Source organism: Panthera tigris, chromosome C1 (assembly GCF_018350195.1).
Source record: "Panthera tigris isolate Pti1 chromosome C1, P.tigris_Pti1_mat1.1, whole genome shotgun sequence".
Taxonomy (NCBI): domain Eukaryota; kingdom Metazoa; phylum Chordata; class Mammalia; order Carnivora; family Felidae; genus Panthera; species Panthera tigris.
In genome coordinates, this window is record NC_056667.1 from 166,315,262 (window position 1) to 166,329,354 (window position 14,093).

Here is a 14,093-nt window from a genome sequence, read left to right on the forward strand (position 1 = left end):
TACCATCAAGTCAAATGAGGCTCACAACAGAAACTGAAATTTCTAGAAAAAATGAAGTTATTTTTACATTACCAATTTGTGTTTAGAAATTTCTTCTCACTATGTTGGTATCTTTGCATCCAGTCTAACCTTCTCTGTCTTCACCTCTCTGTGTATCTTCCTACCATCATTGTAATCATCATTCTACATCTCAAATTTGATCACATAATGGATATCTGATCAGTCATGGTCACAGAGAGATGCTTCCAGTGTTCAAAGCTATGTGGTAGAGGGTATAGCATGTGAGTTTATGGAGTTTCTGTGTAAAATTTTATTTGAAAAAGTGATATATGCTCCTTCAAAACATTTGAAAATCATTGGCCCACAGAGATTCCACCAGATGGCAGTCAAGCCCACCCATGAGCAGTCCTGGCCCATCCTTCCAGCTGTTTATAAACACAACTCTAGGATCCAGATGAAGAAAATCACTGGTAGAGAACACATGTGCTGTTAACTTCATAATTTTGCACATGCTAGTTCACCGGCTTGAAATAACTTTCTCTATCTCCTACAGATGTGATGTCAAGGAAGGGATCTTTTGCTGAGAAACATGCTCAGATTTGCATTTTTTAAAGAAAATTCATGAACTGGAGGCCTCTCCTTTGGTGCTGGGGGCCGTGCTTTATGTGCTGTAGGATTTTTTGCCAAGGCTGGAGACACCTATGATAAGATGCATGGCTTCCCTAAATGTATCACATTCCCTCACAAAGTCCTGCCACAGCACTGGGTTACTCCAAAGAAGGAGACTAACCTTGAATACACCAACTTTAGGAAATCAACTCTCTCCTTCTTTCATATTTCCCTGCTTACCCTTCTCAAAGTTCCCTGCTGCTCTTCCCTTCTGGAATACTGTCACCTCCAGGGGCCTCAAGAATACCAAAGCCAGTCTCTAGTCTATTACAGGCAACTTCTGCTTTCTTCTCTGCAAGGCAACTCTCCCCTGAGGCCAGGGGAGCACACAGGCCTGGCTGCCTGCTTGGAAAGGGAAAGGAAGTGCCCATGTAGAGTGAAACAAACTCTATCACAGTGAATCACGACTCCACCTGCATGGGTATCTCAATGAATCACCACTTCTTTCTTCATATTTTTCATGAATAAGTTTAGTTTTGTGGTCAGAAGAATACATGACTAAAAAAAGTCCAGTCAGGACACACATTTATGTTGAAGCACCATTATGCAAGCTAATCTGTAATATAGGTATACGACAGAAAGCAGTATCTTGCCAGTAGCTGCTTTCTCCCTTTCCCAAACCTTCAGCATGGTTTATTCAGTGATGAAAAATGTTATTTCCTCAAGAGGGTCACCATTCATTGTCTTCACTCATGCATTGATGTTCATACCCTTTCAGTTCAATGCCACAACCCATCAGATCACCTTCTCCTCTGTCCCATTTGGCAGCCAGTCTCAGGACTGCTGCTGGTTTTCCATCTGTCAAATTCAATCTATCTTCAAAAGAGAGGCAGGGCCTGGAGAGTAGACTGAGCAAAGAACAACGAAGGCAGACTGATTTCACCCTGGATTTGGTCTTCTTTGAGGGGAGGAGGAATCCTAATAACATGGAAAATTCCTTAACAGGAACTTTGCTTCCTGGCTCTGTGAGAGTCTGGCTAGAACTGAGCTTCCAGCCTGGGAGATAACAACCCCATACAGTGAACAGCTTTTGCAGCTGTTCCTTGCCCAGCCATGAAGATTCCTCTTAACCTGCAGCAAGAGGGTCAAGGGAGGTAGCAGCCATTCTGAACAATTCTGTGCAGTGTGCTCACACTCCCTGTTACAGCAGATTGATCCAGAGACGATAGCCAATCCAAGCTAGCCACTTAGAGTGAATAAAACATTCCCACATAACTTCCATAAAAATAGAACCAAATGAAATGGGCTCTTTCATTTGCTAGTTGTGTATCCTAGGGTAAGGCATTTAACCTCTCTTGACCTAGTCAAGTTAATTGTTTGAACTAGATGATGTTTAAATTTCCTTTCTACTCTTGCAGTATGGTTTTTGTGATGAAGGTGAGTTCTAGAGTCAGTGACAACTGGGTTCAAGATCATGTTCTGTCTGTTACTAGTCTTATTACTTAGAAACGTTCCTCAACTTCTTAAGCATCAGTTTCATTATGTGTAAAATGGGGATGATGATAATGTCTATCTTGTTATTAAAGGATATAATACATGTTAAGTGCTTAAAACACTACAACACACAGTAAGGTTGCCTGTGGCCTCTGGTTGCTATTATTGTTGTTCTTTCTATGAAATAAAATTTGAAATTAAAGGATAGGAAGGAAGGAAGGAAAGGAAAGAAGGAAGCCAAGGTGAAAATATAATTGTTCAATTAAAGGAATGCTTTGAATAAAAAGATCAAACCATTTAGTTTATCATTAGGGCAAAGAGGTAGAAGAAGGGTAGACAAAGAATAAGTATGACTCTCCAGTAATGTAAAAATGTACAGGATGTTTAGTTGTGGCCTTAAAAAAAAAGTAACACTATTTATCTCAAACTGTATCACTCTCAGAACATAAGTAAAAATCTAATAACAAAGGGTATTCCAAATACAAATAACATTCAGTAAAATCACAACTCTCTAACATATGATAAACTACTCAACTTGAGGAACCATACTGAGGACTTACTTTTTCCATTGCCTTTCTTTGTAACCTTGTCTTGGTGACATGTACAATATCCATATACCAGGGAAATCCTTCCTTCAAACATCAAGAGCATATGGCTCACTACTCCAACACAACACAAAATTGATTATCTCAGATCCAAATGATTTTCTCAACCCAGAAATTACTCTAACTCCCCTAAAGATGGTAATGTTTTAAGAGTCTCAGAAAAAGAGTCTAGGATGTCTATTATAGAATATTTTTCTGTATACAGATGGTATGTCCTGGTAGCAACTTATGCCATACATTTACTCAAATATGTAGCCTTATCCCAGTTCAATTCTTTGGTGAGTCAATGATCTGATTGGGTACAATGCAATGAATGGAAGAAGGCGATAGAATGTAAGACAAGTAAGAGATAAAAATAAATAAATAAAAGAACGAGTTCTGTATAATGAGGCAGAATATAATGCCACCCTCAAGAGATGTAAAATCTCAGCAATAGATGGGCTGCAGTTATTGAAGGCAGTCGACCCAGGGTACCTCAGCCAGAACAAAAATGTCATTCTGCCTATAAAGGTAAAAGCAAGTGTCACTAAAATTGATGGGGACAGGAATCAAAGATAAACTCATCATACAAAGGGCATGTCACATCTGCCTCTCGTATAAAAGAACTGTATGGATCACATGCGCATTTTTCACATCATATTTGTGAAGATTTGCAGCTCTTGTTCTATTTTCTGGGCTTGCATGTGCAAAGCACCATGTGCACAAATGACCGTTTCAGATGGGCCACACTAGGAATTTGGCAAGAGTTTCCCTATTTGGGGGATCCCCGGTACATCCTAAGGAATGCAAGAACTAAATGATTTATGGTTCCATATTTACAATGTGGTATCAGGTGCCCTAGAATTCAAAGTATGTTTATGGTGGTCTTGGATATCTTGGAACAAAATGAGTCACATGTCTCTGTCCTATTCAACTCTGTTGGCACTGTCAAAAGTTGTCATGTTGTGTGGCTGGCAGGACTTTTTCAAAGCCAACTGGTTCTTTTGCACGATGATGAAAGACAAAGGGAACATTTCAAAGATTCTCTTAGACAATATTCTCCCCACTGACATATTTGCACGTGGTAGTGACTTTTAGTTGTTGAAAGTCACCTTGGAGGAGTTAATGACTTGCTGACTATCAAAAAAGTAATCAGTGCAGGATTATATCCCAAATTTGGTGTTATTTGGTTACTTTTATGCTTACATTTTAAAACCATATTCTTGTAAAGAACCTAGCATGTCTATTTTCAAAATGTGGAACTTAGTTGGATCCAACAGCCTTAGGATCTTGAAGTTATTTCAGAACCAGAAGTACAGATTTAATTTAAGTGATCCTAATCACTCAGACATCTAATGAGATATGTTTCCCACTTGTCCTGTTACATTTACATATTTTTAAGTGAGAATTTGCTGATATGAGGTAGTGCTATTAGGAAGGAGTTTGCTCAGGAGCTAACCTGTTAAAGCCTTTAAATGAGACACACATTCCATAGCCTGTTTACCTATTTGTGTGAGTCTATATAACCCCTCAAAATGCTTGGGAGGAAAAACTCTGTTTTATTTCACACATAAAATCTAGGAAGCTGCCCCAAGGCACCTTGGGCATAGTTTTCCTTTATAGAGTGGTCTCTCGGTGAACCCAGAGGGCTTGACCCTGTGTTGGAAGCAGGAGGCTCCACCCAATTACTGTCCTCAGACTTCAATGTGCTAAACACGGACAGGTTTATAATGGAGATTTGGATTCCGTAGCCCTGAGGTGGAGCCTAACATTCTGCATTTTTAAACAAGCTTCCAAGTGACATCAATGCTGCCTGTCCATGGACGAACCCTAAGCAACTAAGGAGTCCGCTCTCCTTGGTGAGAGCTCAGTCCTTCTCTGCCACTGAACTGTGCCACTCTGGGCATGTTAGCCAGCTTCTCAGTGCTTCCGTTTCCTTTCCTATACTACCAGAGAAGAAATAGAGGCTCTTAGCAAATTCAGAGAGTTGAAGAGAAAAATGGATAAATGAAATTAGGTGCATGCATTATGAAAAAAGTGTAAAGAGCTGCTTAATTAACAGACGTTTAAAATCATTGAAGGACATAAAGATAACTCTTCTCCTGAAACCAAAAAACTGGATGCTGTTGCTTCTGCTTCAAACTGCTGGTCTAGGTGCCTGCCCTCTGGCAAGGCCACTGCTGATTACCTGGCCTTCTGCACAAAGTTATTTCTGAGTGGCCCCCTGGACTATACCCTGCACAACAGCACAATCCTCTGGAAAAATATTCCAAAGTCCTGCGTTCCATTAAAACCGTCTCAAGACACTAAGTTATTGAATGAAACTGTAGGGAGGAACAGGAGATAATTTATAGTTTATATAACTTTCTCAACGAAAATTTACCTATTGCTACCTGCTTGCCTTACACATGACAGAAGTGAGAGCTGGTGACTCTGTGTGCAATACCACAAAAATAATTAAGGGTAGAAATAGGACCAAAAACAATGTGTTTAGTTCCCAGTTCAATCTGCCTTTGCTCCACAATGGAGGCCATTTTCCTAAACTCTTTCTTCTCAAGTTCCTTGAAAGTCATCCGCAGCCACTCTTGGTTTTGTGGCAGTTGATGGTAGTGGTGCCATCGGACCAAAGCAATGTTATACCAGATGAAGAGGAAAAAATGGTAGGAACAAAAAAAGAAGTAGTCCTCATAAATGAAGCAGGGAAAAAAGAAACATGTAGCTTCTGTAGCAGGTCATTCCCCCTTTGTCCTCGCAGAGGAGATTCAGGAAAGAATAACTGAAATACCTACTGGGTTTACAGATCCTCAGAGATGCTGTTACCTATTTTAATCCATTTTAAACAGAGCATCTTTTTAAAAGTATACTGCAACAACTAGGCCACCCTAGAACTAGAGTAACCGCTTGCCATATGATGAGGAACAGCTTGGATGGAGGGTCCATGATACCACACAAGCTCCAGAAAGAAGCCTGTGAGCAAAAGGGCATGACGAGTGGTGAGATCTGGACCTGGAAGGCGGCACTGCACATGAAAGGAACCAGCCTGGGATGCAGACTGATTAGCCGCGAAAAAGTGGTCATGAGTACCAAGCAAAGAATGAATTATGGAGTTGTGTGGAGAGAAATGGGCTCAGGGCAGATTTATTATGCTCCATTTCCACTAGCTAGCAGGCTGCACAGAGTCTCAGAGGTACAGATTTACTCAGGATTGAAATTTTACATCCAGGGACACTCTCAAATAATCTAATTTGGTGAGATGAGAAAATCGTATCTCGTAAAACTATCATCCCTTTTCAAAAGCCCATATAAAAGTTTACAGGCTGTTGAGGTATCTATCCAGAGCATGGGCTTCTATTAGAGGCGATATGGAGACCACGGGCTTAAAGATGAAATTATTTTAATAAGAAATGTTACTACTCGGTATGTGCAGTTTGTTCTTTACAACCTGAACCTCATAAATTTTTATAAGGTGTCTATTTACTGTCAGATTGAGGAGCTGCTGTGTCACTGTTGCTCAGTCAAAGCTTTCGCAAATAAAAGAATCTTGGCTAGGTGTGATACATTATATGATATTAAGACAGACGACCCCGCACCCACTTCCAGTGTCTCCTCAGTAATATTCATGTCTTCTAGGTAAATGTTAAAGTAAATATATTCCCAGTCACTGTGAAATGGGTTGCTCTTTTGGCCATTGTGCGTGTGAGAGCAGAATGCCTTGGCAGGAAAAGACCTTGACTATCCTGTCCTAATTCTCGATGGAGGAGAAATGATGTGCAAGAGCACAATATAACTATGCCAAGAAAACTTCTTCAGGACTTGTGTGTGGGTGTCTTTCAGGGGTTGGAGAAAAGAGGGGGAAAAAAGAGAGACAGGGGACTATTTCCAAATAATAACCATTATCATTTTCGAAGTGCTCATTATGTTTCTAGGGCAGGATTAGCATTTCATACACGTTATCTCATTGAGTGCTTGTAGTGCTAGAGGTATGGAATGTCCTGGCCATTTTACAGGAGAGGAATCTTGACCTTAGAGAAGTTTACAATATTCCCAAGGCCATAGAGCAGGGACTCGAGCCAGTGTGTCCAATCAAAAAGAACACTGTTTCATACCAATGTCACCTCCTGACACTGCTTCTCATCACCGTTCTAGATTCTTGGTCACCCAGGAGAACACTAGGCAGTGGCAAAGGACTTCAAGAAACCTTGGAGAGGAAAAGATGTTAGGAACTGCAGTATTTCAGACCTGAATGAATCCCTGAAAATGGTGTTGACAAACTTCTCATTTTACTGGGAAGAAACAATGAGGTGGTCACAGAACTAGTTTGGGTTCACAAAGGCTAGTTAATAGCAGGAGCAGGATTTCCTCCTCATCCTACCAGTAATGCTGCCAAAGGTAACACCTCTGGTTGGGTTGCACAAGAGGTGGTTTTCCCTTTTTTAATTTTGGGGATTTTTTTTTCTTACTTCATTCTCTTTCACAAGCTTTTCCTCTTCCCCTAAAATAGAATGAATGGAAGAGGTGATTAGGATGTGTTTAGGAATGGAAAGGCAGGGTCAGGAGGAGAAAGAATATTCTGGTATTTTTCCTTTTATTTCCTTACCTTGAGGACAAAAGTCATCCTAGGTATTTCTTCTGAGGAAGAGGTATAATGGAAGGAGTAATCAAATATTCATTTAACAAACATGAGCTTTTACTATTTGTCGGGTGCTTGAAAAGACACTAACTAGATGAACCAGTCAAAGGGGTCTGTTCTCAAAGAGCTTACAGCCAAGTAATAAAAATCAATACAATCAATACAAACCTGATCATTATAATCTAATATTACAAACACCACAAAGAAAACAGAAGAAGTGATATGACAAGATTATCAAGGAGTTTAGCTTGAGGAGGATGAGTGTATAGGACAGTTTTTGTGAGTCACTGAAGATACAGGAAAGCATCTGCAGAACTCTGGCTAAGAGAGGACACATTGGGAGTTGTGCCTTTTGGCTGTTAGATGACATTATGCTCTGGCACATTATAGGTGCTCACTAAGTGTAATGTCCTTAAAAAGCAGGGGGGGGGAAAGGTGAGGTAATCATTCTTTCATCTTTTAAGGAGTCTAGAAGTACCTACCTCTTCACGTACCTCTTTTCTTATATGTCCCCCTCCCCTGCCTATAGTCACTCCTCAAATTATTTTATCAATAATGCCAAAAAGGGGATAGATTATAGTGATAGGCCAAGCTGAGCTTCCACTCAATCTTGGAATGCCTTGTATGTTTTTTCCGGTGGCTGATCCTCTCATCTGTCACCTACTTTCTCCTGGAGCAAGTACGAAACTTTCAGGGCACTACTCAACAGTATATGTATCATTAGAAAGTTCTCTCTCATATTGAACTGAAATATGCCTCCCTACAATTCCACCCACTGAATCTAACTGCACCTGCTTGAACTTGAGGAATGAGTTTACTTCTTTGTCCACATGTCACCCCTTCAAGTGTTTGTAGGCAGCTTCCATGTCAGTTCAAAGCCCTTTTATCTTGCACCCGATGGTGAGGCATGTGCCTTGTCCTGTCATTAAAGAAGGTTAAGAAATGTCAGCACAAGGGTGGAGAGACTTACAAAAATTCTGCTTTGTCTTTCTTCATGCTAGGCTGCTTAGAGTGGCTTCAACCAGTGCTGAAATCATGCTCTCAGTGCACACTTTCTTACAGTCATAACAGAGCTTGACAGCCACAAGGAAGTGGGTTGGTTCAAGAGGTCTCTGGAGTAGTACAATCTCCCTAAGTAAGCACAGGTCCCAGATACTACTAAAAACCCATCCCATCCAACACACATCATTATTAGCCCTGAGGAATGGTTCTGATCTCATTTTTCAAATGTTTTTCCTAATGTTAGAAAAAGAAACTTACCATGTCACCAGTAATTATCTCTTGAGAAGATCCATAAAGCCTGACTTTCCTATCTCCTATAAGCATTAATTCCCTCTCTCATTTAATTTGATGGGTGGTATCATTTTCCAGGTAGGTATATCTTTTTGCCAATCACCCAACTTTACCAAGCCCTGCTCCCTTTAGTTACCAGTAAACCTTCCTTACTGTTGAAGAAAGAGGTTGACATCTAGGAGGACTGAATCAGGCTACACATAAGGTTCCATCAAAACATGACCTTGCAATGAGGAAATGTTAAACTATTGACTTTTATAACACCTCACCCTCAATCAATCTCTGAAGTTTTATAGATAAAGGAGTATTTAATAAGACAGAAAACTGTTGCTCAGATTTTAAAATAATCAATGACACAGTTGTTCGTAATATAATATTGAATCATTTTCAATGTCACTTTTGTTTGTTATTTCATATAGCAACACTAGAACATTTTCTAATTTATATTTTTAAATGGGTCTACTGAAGTTCATGCCCTGAAGACAGACCTGTTACACATACACAGTAATTTTTCTTGCTATAGTTCTTGATAATTGAGAAATATGGTTTCAAGAATTCAAATATTTCTAAAGATCAGGTTGCCTTTCCTCCATGCCAGCCAAGAGCACATTACACTGTTCCTTTTTCCAAAGCACTTTAAGAGGAAGACAACAGATCTGAAAACCTGTGAAATTCTCGACAAATTTAAACCCTGCTTATGTAAGCTATACACAGGGAGGCAAGAAAGACTTCAAGGATTTAAAAAGGCTTAAAGGGGTCTCACTGCCAGGGCAGCAGCAGTTTGAATGTGTGCCATCACATCTGTACATTTGGCACAGTCACTTGGGTCTCTACTTGGCAGCTGTGGAAAAGAGAAGACAGGAAGAGACCAGAGAGACAGGAGCCTGTATTTCCCATTATAAAACCACAAGGACAGGAGAAATGGCTGTTCGCAGGATGTAGAGATGGGAGATGCCTGGAGATGTGAGAGGGAAGAAACACTGCTGACATTCAGTAGTCATGGTGGTCTCTGTACTGGCCTTATGGTCACTGCAGTTGGTGTGGTCACCACAAGCACTTGGGGTTGTCTGAAGCTGTGAGCCATGTAGGCAGAGGCTAGCTCTATAGGACACTGAATAGAGAACTTCATCAAGGCATAACCATCATCTGGGGAACCAGGGAAAATCCTGGCTCCAAGACCTCACATCCCACCATCTTTTTCTTTTTTCTTTCTTTCTTCTCTTTCTTTCTTTCTTTCTTTCTTTTTTCTTTTTCTTTTTCTTTTGTTTTTTTTTTTTCTTTTTGTACAGTTAGGTTTGGGCCCTGGAATCTGAATATCACACGTGAGCTCACAGGGACACTGAGGCAGGTGGTCAGTGGTCCACATTGCTATGGAGAACCATGGTATATGAAAACCTGTGGCTGAAGGCCACTGGGTAGTCAATGATAGAATACAGCCTTGTTCTCTAGAATTTGCACATGACAGGCTCCACATGAGTGACTCAGAGCAGCTTAAGGAAACAGTGTCCTGTGGTTAATACATCATAGAGGAACTGAGCTTGGCCTATTTAACTGGACTTTTACTAAGAACCACAGTAATTCTGATATGCATCCTGAGTTGAGAACTAGTGTTAATCTAGGGAACTAGTACTAATTTCTAAGTGTGGTCTGTGAATCAACTGGGATACTTACAAAATATTTTGATAAAATATTCAGATTACTGAGTCCTACCTCAAGACCTGGTGAGTCAGAAACTTTGAGGGTGAATTCCAGAAATCTGCACTTTTTTGCAAGCTCTCTGGGGATTCTTTTATATACTAAAGTCCAAGAATCACTGTACTAGAGACATTTTTAGGATCAGCCTAGGGCCACAAGCATGAGACACAAGAGGAAGGCTATGCAAAAGCGGAACAAGATGAAGATTTTACCTTCCACATTCTGAGTCTTATTCCCACGGATATGAGACTGACCATTAAGAACCATAGACGTAGTAATTAGGTACATATGGACTTAAACTCTTTCTTTGGTAATCCTGAATATAGTTTACCAATTATGTTTTGTTTTGGAGCTTTATTGCTAATTATTTTGTTGTCTAAATTCCAACTTAGACAATCCAAGGCAGGTATTAAAATAAATGCCTGTGAACCCAGGAGGATCCAGGTGACTATTCAACCATAATCAGATACCTGAGAAGAGTCTGTCCTTGAATGAGTCCACCCTGGCCACAGATCCTGGTTACATGAGCTGGCTCCTCTATCTGGATCACTCTCTGATTTGGATCACTTGCCAAACTTTCCGGGCTTAGACATGAGTCCCAGGTTCACGAAGCACATTCACAGAAGCTATATCTTAAGCTACTTGGTCTTTTCAAAAATCCTACAGCCTGAGTTATATATTTTGTTATTAAAAATCTGCCTGTGCTTCACATGATTATAAATTTTCTAGAGTCCTTGTAGTGCTTACAGTTCCACACCTCTACTATTTCATTTCATTGTTCTCCTAAAGTAAACAAGGAAAGGTAGAGAAGAAAGTAACATATATTTGAAAAATACAAAGTAAGTTTCAAACTGAAGGCGCAAAACTTAGAGTTGCACAATTCTCTTGGCAAAGATGTCAGTGTATCTGTGAGGTATTTGATATTAATTATTTAACTGTATTATGCATACTAATGGCTACCTTTATGGGTACTGGACTTGGCTAAATCCTAAGAACTTTGCTAAGTATATTACGTGTGCTCATTTTTTCTGACAACAATCCCATGAAAACTTCTCATTGTCTCTTAAACTGAGGAAACTAAGGCACAGAGAAGTTGAGTGGCTTGGTTAAACTCACATAGCTAATAAGGGGAAGAGCTGAAACTTGCATCCACAACCTCTGACTCCAGAGCCTGAATTCAACCGTTAGACTATATACTACTTTCCATCTTCAATTGTGTAACATATGCTGGTAATGGATACATTTAACCAGCAGCCTTTCTAGATGTTATGTAAGAACCTGTGCAATGACCAATTCATTAAAATAAAAATATTCATATATGTAAAATAAAAATGCCGGTATTTACATACAAGTGTGTTTTTTATATACAAAAGTATGGTATTTTGTGCTTTGTGTTCTTACTCTCAGTATTGTATTTTAGGTAAAATATATGTTTTAGGTAAAATACATTTTAGGTAAAATATATTGTAATACCTCTCTTCCTAAATCTGTAAGGTATGGTTTTCTCACCTCTAAGGTATCAACTCTAAAGACATCAAAAGGTTTATATAATTTAAATTTTAGTGTTAGTACCAGTAGAGCTTTTCTATCCTTCCTTGTAATGCCTAATTTCCTTAGGCTCAAATTTTAAATACTCTAGATTCTCTGGTCTTATTTTACCAATTTATCAATGAGCATATTGCACAAGGATCCCTTTTAACCCTAAGGACTGTATAGTAGTCATTTTTATATCCTTAACTAATATTTTACAGAAATAGCAATCTACTAAGCCTGAGAGTAATTAGAATCTGAATCTTGATTTGCAACTAGTAGAAGTTGATCAAGAGTCCAGGCCTTTAGACTCTGAAAACCGTACATAATAGACTAACCATCAGACTGACCACTTTAACCAATACACATTAAAAATCACAGCTCTCTGTAGAATTTTACACAATTTTAACACAAGCATATTAAAGCAAAGATTGAAAAAAAGAATTAGCTAAACATTTCTCACAATGAACCTTTTCTTAGTGTAGCTCAAAAGTTCTTTTTCATATGTCATAATATCTTCTTAATTGTGTTATTTTAAAAAGTACACATCACAATATGGAAAATAAACTTTAGAAAGGTTTAATCAGTTTAAATGAAAAATCCTTTTCGTGATCAAAAAGTAAATAAAGCAGAAATGAAATATTTTATCCTAAGAGAAAATGGTGAGTAACAGTGGCCATCTGCTGTTCTTTTACATTCAAAGGCCATCAGCATCACAACCCCTGATTACTGACGACTAGATACCTAAGCCAGGCCCACTGTAATTACTGAATATCCTTTCACTTGTTTCCAGATGTATACAGAAAAACAAGGGATGTAGGCCCTTAGTTAACATTGGTTATATCCATTTATCCAATCTTTGCTTTGCCAATATGATAGCATTATAGCTTAATGGCTATTCTAGAATCTCAGCCAAAAGAGGAGAAAAAGTTTATTAGCTTTAGCCTGCACAGAACAGGGTATCTCTCTGTGTGTGCTTTTTAATTTTTAAGTTCAATTTCCCACTATAAACTCAGAAATGTAAATGCTTAACACATTTATGTTTATTTCCAAAACAAAATGCTCTCTTAGACCCATGAATTTCAACCCTTTCTATTTGTTGATTATAGAAATGTCTTTATTAAAGAACAAAGTCATTTTTCATGAAGTAGGTATGAAAGCCTGGTCATCTTTTTGTATCCGTTTATATGTGTTTTAATCTTTCTCTATTTATGAAATCATAGAGTTGATGTGGCACCAAATGGATCACAAATAAAAGGGTGATTGGTTTTTATTAATATATATGCCCCCTTCTGTTTTCTTTCACTGACTTCTGAAAAAAGTGCTCATAAATTTCTTCTCAAACTGATTATACTATGCTGAATATCTTGAAACTAAACAGGGGTGAGAAGAATGTTATATCTGAGACGAAATGACCCATAAGTAATTCAGTGGATACATATTGTAATGGTATGATTATCAGGACAAACAACCACTACTGTTTCTTCAACAACCACAATATGCACAGGATTCCACCGAAGGCCCCATGTATCCTCACAAAAACCAAGTCAACCCATTTCACAGATGAAGAAATTGAAGACCAAAGAAGTGAAGTAACCTTCCCAAGCTCTCAAAACTGGTGAGCAGCAAAGTCTGGGTTTGGCTAAGCACAATGCTGAGTTCTTAATCATCACTCCATACCACCTTTACAGATCAGATACTGTATGTAGCTCTCTACCCATGCTGGGAATTAGAATAACTTGGGGAGATTTAAAAAAATACTGATAAATTAAATCATTCCCTTGAGATGAGCTAAAAACATCACTACTTTTTAAGCTCCAGAATTGATTTTAGTGTTAATCCAGGGTTAACTACTGGATTTGCGAATGCCAAGGTATAAGTTTTTTTTTCCATAAGATACATGAGTCTTCCTCCGAGTAGCACAAAAACAAAAGTTCAAATTGTTTATCTAGAACAGATACATTAGATGAGGGCACACACCAACACCAGAATCATCAGATGATCCTTGTTTCCTCCCCCAACCAGCTCCTCTGCCCCATGTGAAGATCTCACATGCATCCTAGTGCTGACGTAGACCTCTATCCGCAAGTGAAGATACCAGAAAGAAACAGTTTTGTCCAACATCTCATGCTCACAGTCAAGGCAGAATAAGAACTGGAGCCTCCTGCACCCTCTATCAGGGCTCCTTTCGCAGAAAAAAAAAAAAAAAATTGGAAGCAATAGGAAAACAGTTGGGGCAGGGAGTCAGCCAAGGCATC

At 39.0% G+C, this 14,093-nt stretch overlaps 1 protein-coding gene across 4 annotated transcripts in view; it reads right to left on the reverse strand.

The window, feature by feature from the left end:
- The window catches only part of ZNF385B (zinc finger protein 385B), a 445,637-nt gene that overhangs the window by 382,587 nt on the left and 48,957 nt on the right, over positions 1–14,093 (reverse strand). The gene's annotated exons all lie outside the window — the stretch shown is intronic.